This window comes from Danio aesculapii, chromosome 1 (assembly GCF_903798145.1).
Source record: "Danio aesculapii chromosome 1, fDanAes4.1, whole genome shotgun sequence".
Classification (NCBI taxonomy): domain Eukaryota; kingdom Metazoa; phylum Chordata; class Actinopteri; order Cypriniformes; family Danionidae; genus Danio; species Danio aesculapii.
This window is the reverse complement of record NC_079435.1, coordinates 23576378-23585234: the sequence shown is the minus strand read 5'-3', so window position 1 is coordinate 23585234 and position 8857 is coordinate 23576378.

Sequence of the window (8857 nt, the reverse complement as noted above, 5' to 3'; positions counted from 1 at the left end):
AGGGGGCAAATATTGCCCCTTAATGGGAAAAGTTCATTCCTGACCCTAATCTAAGCCTATTTTTAAACACAGTCTTGCATCGCTAATGCTTCTTGCTTCCAGAGTGTAGTTTAAAAAATTATTTAATGAAACCGGACATATAAATAGTGTATTATCATGGGGGCTCATTGGTTTTTCTGAAGAAAAAATAATAATAATAAGGAAATGTATATAAGTAAAACGGCTTCCAGGCTCAGGATTAATTCCACTCTGTTGCGTTCCTCCTTGCTGGCTAATTAGTTTGCTCATACCCTTGATAACAGATTATAATCTCATTTCATAGTTCATTTCAGTCCTGCATCTAATCTATTCTAATCTTCTCAAACACGGTAATCTAGACAAACACGGCAAGCCCTTTCATGTGATAAGTATCCAATACACCAGCTGCCAGTCTTCATATGGCCCTCTTTTTTTTAATTGTGATTCATGCTTGGAGTGAAAAGAAATTAAATATTTCTCATTGAAGGCCCAAAGGAGAGCAGTTTCTTCCAAAAAATTCCAGTCAGGTGGATTTTTTTTAGGTCAAGAGAATAAATATGCCTCTGCCTAGCATACCTTCTGAGACAAAAAAATAAGAGTGAGGCTGGAGAAAGTTTCCTTCCAAAAGTTGTTGAAGAACCAGCTAAAAAAAGGGAGAAGAAAAAGCGCAAGCAAGGAAGGAGAAAGTCGAGGCTCTTAACAGATGGAGATAAAAACAACACAATTGACACATCAACAAGCGCTCTGACAAAGTGCTGCAGCATCATTCTGCGGCTGTAGCCCACCCTCCATCTTTTCTCAAAGCCCTTCACAACAGCCCATCAGATTTGAGAGCTTAAATGTCACTCATCAGATCAGTGTCATTCGCGTTAAGCGTCCTAAGCACAATACAATATGTATGTAGGCCAACGAGTGGGCCTCCCTCAATCCAATTAAGTGCGCTGAAAGGAGTCTCAAGATATTTGAGATTTGTATTTTCATACATTAAATAACAATCAGCCTCACTGGAGATTTGCGGAGCTATTTGTGTGGGCTTTGCAGATCTGCATTGAGCGTTGTACATGGTGCGTTTCTCTCAAGGCATGTAAGCCACTGCAAGTTGACTAAAGCAATCAGACCCTCATTGTCTGTGTCTCATTGTGGACGATAGTCATATTCTGTGCATTCAGAAGGTTTTGTACCGTATTTGTCCACTGTGAACGTGCTTCAGGTAGTAAAGAAGGTTAAATTAAATTATTTATTTAAATTAAATTAATAATTCAATTAAATTATATTGTTCAATTAAAAATAAAATGTTAATCACCATTTACTTAGCCTGCACAAGCCTTCATTAGTTTTTTGTACACTCTCAGAAATAAAGGTACAAAATCTGTCACTGGGGTGGTACCTTTTCAAAAGGTACACTTTTGTACCATACTGGTGGACATTAGTATCTTTAGGGTAGACTTTTGTACCTTTAAGGTTCACTTTTATACTTTTAAGATTGAATTTTGTACCTTTAAATTACTGTGAGGCACACATTTATATTTTTGGTAATAATATGTACCTTTTAAGGACCGATTAGGAACAAAAATTTACTTTTTAAAAAGGTACCGCCCCAGTGACAGATTTTGTATAATTATTTCTGACAGTGTATGTAGCTAGAGCTGGGCGATTTTTCCTAAAATCAAAATCTCGATTAATTGAACATTTTAACTTGATTACAATTAATGAACGATAATTTTTTAAATTATAAAACTTTTTTGCCTTGATAGTTCACTGACAAGTTTTATACTCCTCTTAAAAGTATCTCTGGCGCAGCTTCCAATCATCGCCAATGTAATGCAAAGTAAGGCTGAAAAGTGAGTCTATTGTCCTACCTGATCAGATGTGGCTGCAAAATGGCCACAGAAGTAGAAATCAGCCACAGCATTTAACAGAGCGGGGTCACGCAACACGTAGGGAAAGTAATAAAAAAAACTCATCCAGAAAAAATTTGATTGATTATAGTTTCTAAATGTCGATTTCGATTACTTTTCGATTAATCGCCCAGCCCTATATAGAAACAAAACTTATTGTGATAAACGATATTGTCTTTTTAAGACAATTTTGACACTATAATAGCACCATAATGCAAGTACACTCTTCCAAAGAACACATAATATTTTATTCTTACGAATATTTCACTTAATTATAGTAATTTAAACAATTAAATAATTAGGTATTGGAATCCGAATGTGAAAACGGATATTCTAAACAAATAAACATAATAATAAACGTTAACAAAAATGTCTAAGGTGAAAATAACTAGCAAAAAATAACAGATCTATTTTCAGTCATCAGGCACCCATGAAAATATACTATAATAATTCATAGTAAATACTAAAGTGCTTTTTAACCATACTGACACTCACACCTCCAATAGGCTGCGCAAATAGTTAAAATGTGGTTAGAATTGGTTTTTATGTATTGGTGATATATATTGTATCACCAAATATTATTGAGAACATATCTATGGATTGTGCGATAAGTCAATATATTGATTATTGTGACAGGTCTATTTGTTTGTTCACATAGTGAACTTATTTTGAAGAATGTTGGCAATCAGTAGCCACCAAAAAAAAAAAACACTTTAAACTGTGTGTATACTGTAGGTTAAAAAAAACATATAATCAAGTATAAGTACCATTACTTGTTAATCATGTAGTGCAAGTAGAGTAAAAGTATCTGTTCTATGACTCAAAGTAAAAAGTATCTCTTTTAAAAGTACTCAAGTAGTGAGTATCATGCTGTGAAGATGATTCCAGATATACCCTGCAAAATGTAGTACAGTTGCGTAATTGAGTAATTTAAGCTGCATTTTCTCTATCCTAAGCTAACTGTGTGCTTAAATATAATTTCTTTAAAAGCCTTGGACAACTGTGCACAAAATATATGCATAGTTTTTTTCTCAAAGCTTCACTAATAAAAAGATGTGGCACATGTACATTCAACTTGACCAGACATGCAGAGCCACGTGCAAACTTACAAAACATGCAGAGCACGATGCCAGCAGAAATGAGATCAATAAGAACTTCCACCAATGCCGTGATGACATCATAATTGTTGCGAACACCCAAGTGTATTTATCAATGTGTCGGGTATAAATCAGCCAAAATGAATGACAACCGAATTTATATAAAGGTGTTACTTAACTATTATCAAACTAATGCTATTTTCAATATTATTAAGATCAGGAAGTTGTTGATTCTGTTTAGTTACTCAACATCTGAAACTTTTTTACACTCTCGGAATTAAAGGTACAAGAGCTGTCAATGGAGTGGTACCTATTCGAAAAGTAAACACACTCACCGGCCACTTTATTAGGTACACCTGCCCAACTGCTCTTTAATGGAAATTTTAAACCAGCCAATCACATGGCAGCAACTCATTGCATTTAGGCATGTAGACATGGTCAAGACGATCTGCTGCAGTTTAAACTGAGCTTCAGAATGAGGAAGTAAGGTGATTTAAGTGACTATGAACATGTCATGGTTGTTGGTGCCGGGCTGGTCTAAATATTTCAGAAACTGGGGGTTCATATTGGTACCTCAAAGGTATATATTAGTACCTAAACATTTCAAGAGGCATACTTGTGCACTTTTTAGGTACTAATATGTACCCTTGAGGTATTATTAAGGATCCTTTAGTTACAAATGTATACCTTTTAAAAAGGTACCACCCCAGTGACAGCTCTTGTACCTTGATTTCTGAGAGTGTGTTAAGATCTGGCAACATTAATGATTCAAAGTGTATATCAGTCCCTGTGATTTATTACACAGTGCACGCAACAGACAGAGACAACTCTGATACCTGTTCAGTTTTTTTTTTTCACTGCTAGTAGTTTTCAGGAGGTCATTGGGCTGATTGACTACGGTTGTCAATCCCATAAATTACATGAGCTGTGTGTACAGAAACAGGCTTAAGCACTAAACGGAAGAACCGACAACCAGATTGTAGCTGCAGTGTGTTTAACATGGTCATAAGGTTACAACATGTTAAACAAACATATTAAGGGCCTTTTAAATGCGCTGTAATTTAGTCATAGGAAACCCTTTGACATTAGGACAGTTCAGCCAGATTTAGCTGCAGTGTGTGTAAATGGTCTAAAGGTTCACACATGTTAAACCCACACATTAAGGGCTGGTTTTGTAAATGTACTGTACTTTAGTCATAGGTAGGCCCTACAGAAATCGGCAGATTTCGCATAATTTTAGCCCATCGTTGAGTCTATTTATTACTTGTGTAAATGAGTGTAAATTATATTTATTCAGTATTTTAATATCATTCAGTAATTTTAGTAACTAATAAAAAATGTACATATGATATGGGGACAATACAGTTTGTAAAGTAATAATGTGTGTCTTTTAGTAGATATATTATGTGAGAAACTTGATTTGATTACAAAAATAAGTGGATCCATTTGGATTTGCATTGTAAACATTAAATAAAAGTTAAAAAGGTATTTTTTTTTTAATATATTAAGCTTTTAGTTATGATAATCCAAAAATCATTCTGCATTAATCCGCAGATTTTTTCCCAAAATTCTGCACAGAAATAGCAAAAAATGTCCAGAGATTCTGTCCGGCCCTAGTTATAAGAAACACCTTGATATAAGGGACAGTTCAGCCAATCTATGAACTTTTTCATTTGCATGTTGTTCTGAAGCTATTTTCATATTTTTAAATAATAAATTTGGCTTCTATACTGGCAGCAGTGTTTACACGAGGAATATTTAACTTGCCAATCTGGAAAAAAAAATGGTTCTTTTTTATTTTATTTTATTTTATTTTATCTTATTTCAGATTTTAAAAAATGTAGATGTTAAAATTCTTTAATAGACTTCAAAATATCTCTTAATGTTCCTTAGAAGAATTATTTTATCTGTCCTAAAATCATGAAATATGAAAAATGTACATATAATTTATTTACAACACAGTTTGTAAAGTAATAATTAATGTCTTTTAGTAGATATATTGTATGAGAAACTTGCTTTGATTACCAATAAGTGGATCTAATTGGATAGATCATATTTAGTTTTTATTATGATACTCCCAAAATCATTCTGCATAAATCAGCAGAGTTTTTTTATCCAAATTCAGCACAGAAATAGCAAAAAATTGTCCCACAGATTCTGTCGGGCCCTAGTTAGTAAGAAACACCTTGATATAAGGGACAGTTCAGCCAATCTAGGGATTCTTTCATTTGCATGTTGTTCTGAACTCTATTTTCATATTTAAAATAATAAATTAAGCTTCTATATTGGCAACAAAGGTTACATGAGGAATATTTATTTACCAATCTGGATCAAAAAAGGTTCTTTAGATTTTATTTTATTTTATTTTTCCATATTAAAAGAAATGTTGGTGTTAAAACAACATTTTTAAACTGAAAGTTTTTCTTCTTCTTCTGTCTTCTGATTCTTTCTTGGCATCACCTTTTGAAGTACAGCTAACATCAATGCTTCCCAAAATGGTTTGATTACTTGCAGACTTCAAAATATCTTTTAAATGTTCCTCAGAAGAATTATTTTATATCTTCTTAAATCGTTTATGAATTGTATGATGTGAGGGTTATTATCCATTGACTTTGACCTCTAGCTTTGCATGACTCAGCATTTTGTAGTGTTTGTATATACATGGCTGTACTCAGTGACCCTGGGATTATTACTTGGATACCCACACACACATACAGATACACACACACAGATACACACACAACTGCAGGCATATTACATCAACAAAATGCTGTTTATTAAATGCTGATGCGCACTCACACACACACACAGAACACACCAAATGTTCCTTCCATTTATTTACAAAAGAATAAGCCAATGCATAAAAAAAATCTAGCTTTAATAATCTATGGATGAAGAGCAGCAGTATAGGCACATTTCATCTCTAGCGTTCCGTCTGTTGAGCATTTGCACTAGATCTAATCTTGTTAGTGCAGATTTAATGAACTGAAATGCCCAGATGGTTGCTAAAGAGAAATGCGAATGGTCTGATTTGCTCACATAAGGCAAGGATAGCTGGCTACTCTTCTTTTCCTGGCTAAATGTCTTGCTGATTCTATAAATAGAGAGAAAGTAAGTGCCACTCAGGTTAGTTAGGGATGACTTAATCTGTGCCAGTATTGGCTGTTAATGAATGATCGTGTAAATCACTCGTGCTTTCACTTTCATCCCCTACCTTTCAGCACATTCACACACTTTCAGCAGTTCTGTCTCTTTTTCATCAAGGTGTGACAAGGTGTTGTTCTTCCCAAATGTGATATTTGCATCATTGTCAAATGGTTTTAAACCTTTAGGAGTTTCTTTTTTCTGCCGAACACAAGAGAAGATATTTTGAAGAATGCTGGAAAGAGGAAATCAGTTCCAACATGTACTGATCTTGAAATATATATGTATATTTTAACAGGCCATACCTTTACAGAAATTGAAAATTTAAAGAAACTTCTTCTTCTTCTTCTTCTCTTCTTGATTATTATTATTATTATTATTATTATTATTACTACTTACTATTAAGTTGTGCCTAAAAATAAATCCAATGATTTAGAATATTATTATTTTCTTCATAGTAAGTCATCCAATGAAATTCCTGCAATTTTCATATTTTCAAAAATAAAATGTAGCAAAAATAAATAAATAAATCATAGACATCATTCATTCATTCATTTTCTTTTTGGCTTAGTCCCTTTATTTATCAGGGGTCGCCACAGTGGAAGATGAACCGCCAAACTTATGCCCAGCATATGTTTTACACAGGCGGATGCCCTTCCAGCTGCAACCAAACACTGGGAAAGAATCATAGACATCTTGTAAATACAACAGTATTTAAAAACAAAACATGTAGAACCTACTTAATACTGCTGGGAAATGCACACTTTAACTTTATTGAATTTCATTCAATCTGTGAATATCAAAAAGTAGATTTATAAACTTCACAGGACACTTAAATTAGGGTACAACCTGTCCAAACATGTCTTGTAAACGCAAATTTCTAATCAGCCAGTCCATGGCAGCAACTCAATGCATTTAGGCATGTAGACATGGTCAAGAGCAACCTACTTGCGAGGATCAAACTGGAGCATCATATGTGGGAAGAAAAGGTTGAATTTAAGTGACTTTGAATGGTTGTTGGTGCCGAGAACGGGGCTGGTCTGAGTATTTCAGAAACTAACCAGGTCCACTGGTGGATTTTCATGCACAACCATCTCCAGGGTGTCAGAGAATGGTCTGAAAAGGAGAAAATATCCGTGAGCGGAAGTTCTGTGGGCGCAAATGCCTTGTTGATGCCAGAGGTCAGAGGAGAATGGCCAGACTGGTTCAAGCTGATAGAAGGCAGCAGTAACTCAAATAACCACTCGTTATAACCGAGATATGCAGAAGAGCATCTCTGAACGCACAACACATCCACCTGGAGGCAGATGGGCTACAGAAGCAGAAGACCACACTGGGTGCCACTCCTGTCAGCTAAGAACAGAAAACTGAGGCTACAATTGCACAGTCTCACCAAAATTGGACAACAGAAGATTGGAATAAGGTTGACTGCATGATCTGATGAGTCTCGATTTCTGCTGCAACTCTCGGATGGTAGGGTCAGTATTAGGGGCGTCAACAACATGAAAGGATTCATCATGACTTGTATCAATAGTTCAGGCTGGTGGTGGTGAGTGTAATGGTGTAGGTAGTAATTTCGTAGCACACTCTGGGCCCATTAGTACCAATTGAGCATTGCGTTAACACCACAGCCTATCTGAGTATTGTAGCTAACCATGTCCGTTCCTTTATGACAACAGTGTACCCATCTTCGCATGGCTACTTCCAGCAGGATAACGCGCCATGTCATAAAGCGTGAATCATCTCAGACTGGTTTATTGAACATGACAATGAGTTCCCTGTACTCAAATGGGCCTCCACAGTCACCAGATCTCAATCCAGTAGAGAACCTTTGTGATGTGGTGGAACGGGATATTCGCCATCATGGATGTGCATGCCGACAAATCTGTAGCAACTGTGTGATGCTATCATGGACTAAAATCTCTGAGGAATATTTCCAGTACCGTTGTTGAATCTATGCCACGAAGGAACCCTGAACAAGTAAGGTGTACCTAATAAAGTGGCAAGTGAGTGTATCTACATTCAGCCTATTCACAAGCAAACAAACAAACTATTTCCCTTTTTTCAAAGAATCTATCAATAAATCTTGGCTTGTAGTGATTCAATTATTTTAACCTTATCTAATAAAGTGTGTGGACTTTTATTTCCTAAACAATCATGTCAGAAGGCATATCTATGGGCATATTCTCTGATGACATCCATCTGGCTATGAACCAGTCTGTTTTTTAACCAAAGACTACTAAAGTATGTGTCAATCCTATGGGATTACATAAAAGCATATACGTTATAAAATAGCTATTTACAAAAATGTCATGGAATGAAATGACAAGAATGAAAAAAGATTACACTGAATCTGTAGGTCCAGAAGAGCCCCCATAAATCTTCACCGGTGACTGGGACTAAACTAAACTGCTCCCTCAGCTCTTTGTTTTCTGCTTTCTAGCAGTTGTGAAAGGTTACTTTCACACAGAGCCTTATAAATCAACAATCTTTCAGTGGTATGAGTTTAATTTTTAAAGTTACAAGGGTGTTATACATCTCTTTGGAGCAATAAGGAAATTTCCCTCTGGCTATCAATGACTGGTCTACTGTTAAATCATATCATAGAATTTATACTGCCTTCCTAATAAAAAAAGCATTACTGACAGTGTCATATAATGATCCACCATCATATGCAGCAACACTATAGAGAGGCATGTG